The sequence below is a fragment of the Cibotium barometz genome, chromosome 57 (assembly GCF_041138505.1).
Source record: "Cibotium barometz isolate CiBa-2024 chromosome 57, ASM4113850v1, whole genome shotgun sequence".
In the NCBI taxonomy this organism is placed as follows: Eukaryota; Viridiplantae; Streptophyta; class Polypodiopsida; order Cyatheales; family Cibotiaceae; genus Cibotium; species Cibotium barometz.
Genome location: NC_141102.1, coordinates 11,272,394 through 11,275,470, shown reverse-complemented (window position 1 = coordinate 11,275,470; position 3,077 = coordinate 11,272,394).

Genomic DNA, 3,077 nt, shown 5'->3' with positions numbered 1-3,077 from the left:
ATGAGAGTGGTAAAGGCTTGGATATACATGGGTACACAGATGCTAATTGGGCAGGTAGCTCATATGATAGGAGGTCTACTAGTGGTTATGCCTTTACACTTGGAAGTGCCGTGGTGAGTTGGAGTAGCAAGAAGCAACCTACAGTTGCTTTATCCAGTACAGATGCTGAATACAAGGGTGCAGCCATTGCTACTTGTGAAGGAATATGGTTAAAGAATCTCTTGGCAAATTTGGGTGAGCCCATTGATGGCAAAGTTGTCATTCATTGTGACAACATGAGCAGTATACAGTTGGCCAAGAATCCAGTATTTCATGCATGGACCAAACACATAGAGGTCCATTATCTCTTTGTCAGAGAGAAAGTGCTGGATGGTACAGTTGATCTACATTATGTGAAGACTGATGAGCAGGTGGCCGATATCTTTACAAAGCCACTTAGCAGGGAGAAGTTTGATCTACATTATGTGAAGACTGATGAGCAGGTGGCCGATATCTTTACAAAGCCACTTAGCAGGGAGAAGTTTGAGTACTTCCGTACTATGTTGGGAGTACGTGGGATGAGCTTGAGGGGGAGTGTTGAGAGCTTTGATTGCCCAAGCTCATCTACATCTTCATCTATGGCAGTACATCATGAGCTTGAGAGGGGCTATTGAGATTCAAGCTCAATGTCAGTGTGTGCCAGCTATGCTATGTGCTGGCATGTTAGGTAGGAACATGTGTGAGACATAAATGACCACGTCCAGCTGGTCATAGTGTGTGGACATTAGCTAGGGTTAGATGTGTGTGGACACAACACAGTGTGTGGACACAACACATAGTGTGTCTAGTGTATTATGGATTATGGCTTTATGCATTGTGTGAGACGGGAGATGGCTTCCCTATATGGTTAGGGTTTGCAATATACATAAGGGTTTGCTCTTGTGTGTGTGTCTCCTCTTCCTCTACCTGTTTTTCAACAGACCCTTTCTAGAACCTCCAACCACTCTAAAATGACAAAGATCCATCACAATCAACCTCAACCCACAACAACTGACAACCTGCTACCTCAGAAACACTCTTTGACCACCCACTAGCCTTCTTGACTCCTGACTTCTAATAGTCCAGACTCACAAGCTCTTCTCACAAACACAGACAAGTCAATCAAGATCCCTACACTCTCAGCTAACACAGAACCGACTCTGTATACTTTCCCTTTTGATTCTGACTCTCAATTCTGACTCAAAATTAGTTCTAGCACAATAGACAATAGATTTTCCACCATCTCACTCAATACAACACAAATATAGCACCATGGCATAAAAACTCATTAAATCACAAAGAGCTCCAGCTCCATATACCATACTCTTCTTAGAAACAAAGAAACAGTAGAAACATCCTTGCTTTGGAACTATAAATATGCAGGTGTGCACCTTTGTCAAAGAACATTGTCATCCCTGAGACCGTGGGATTCAAAGGAAAAAGAAGAAAAAAACAAGCAAACTTCTAGGATCCTCCACTGTTAGACGCAACAAAAGCTCTTCAAAGCTTCACTTCATCCACACAAAACAACATCCAACTGATCAAGCAGTTACAATTGAAGATGAATTGTCTGGACCAAGTGTCTAAGAGAGGGGCAACATAGAGAACCCAGGATCACACACCATGGCCAATTCTATGGACTCTAACCCTACCTCTGCTTTGATTCAACTCTAGCCTTCTCTCACTGCTTTGCTCCGCTTCACTATAATCTTCAAAATGTGTAGGTTTTTGGGCTTGCAAACTGCAAACAAGAAAATTGATACTACATGAGACCACTCCTCTGTAACAAACGATGTTTTCCACTCTTTCTGGTGATCTCTTGCCCACCGCCACTGGAGAGTCACTCTAAAGAAACTCGATCCTCTTCTTTTAGACCCTGTCCACTGCCTCAACTCCCTTCTAGAACATGCATAGCCCTTCACGATCACCATAACCTTTTTATTTTTGATTTCATGCATCTACATTCATCCACTTGGCCATGCACCGTCTTTTGCCACCCTGGAGTTACTACACATCACCTTATGTACATATCATCTATCTACAAATTGTGTTTTAGTCGAGCTTAGGATACCCCTCACAACATTGCACCTTATTTGTTGTTCCTTCTGGTTGGTTATCGTCATTCGCTGTCCATTTAGCTATCCATATGATGGTGATGATGTTTCTTTACTGTTCCTTCTAGTTGGTTTTTCATCATGTTGGTGACATTGGCTTGCTTTAAAAATCTATGTGCAAGGTCCGTGTTGGCGTGCTTCTATTGCATGTGTGTTGTGTTACTCACTGTGTGTGCATGCTCTCGGTGTGCATTATAGTCTATTTGCATTGTACGCCTCTGTGTTGACTACTTATCCTTGCTGATCTTGTGGCTTCTATGCTGTGAGGATTCTATGATGGCACCTTAGAGGGCTTTAGGCCTCTAAGATATCACCAACACACTCCTTGAGCAGGTCAAGGGAAAAGGGGTACTACCCCTTTTCCCTTGTTGGTCTATATGGCTTTTGTGCTGTCAGGCTTTTGTGATGGCACCTTGTCATTCTTTAGGCCTTAAAGATATCGCCAACACACCCTTGTGCAAGTCAAAGGAAAAGGGGAAATAAGCCAACAAGGTCATCTCCTTGTGTAGCTTCACTAGCTAGCTTCACTAGCTATTGCTACAGCAAACCCAACTACATCCTTAGTCTCATGCCCTCATGTGGGTCATGACAAAGGCAAAGCCCCAGTAGAACCTATATGTCATCGTGTTATCATGCCTCCTGAAGAAAATATGGCAGTTAGAAATCTCCATATGGTGAGAAGTAGGGCAAGAAGGTCTACTGATTCTAGTGTTATTTGCTGGCACTATTCCATTTGACCCTGGTGTGAGCAAGGTCACCAAGAAGGTCTACTGATTCTAGTGTTATTTGCTGCCACTATTCCATCTGACCCTAGTGTGAGCAAGGTCACCAAGATAAACAAAGTGACCAACCCCACTCCGATGAAGTTAACAAAATTTTTGAGGTATGAGTGACTATTGGTGTTGGTAGCGCTGATATAGACCTTGCATTTTGGGTGCCATTGGA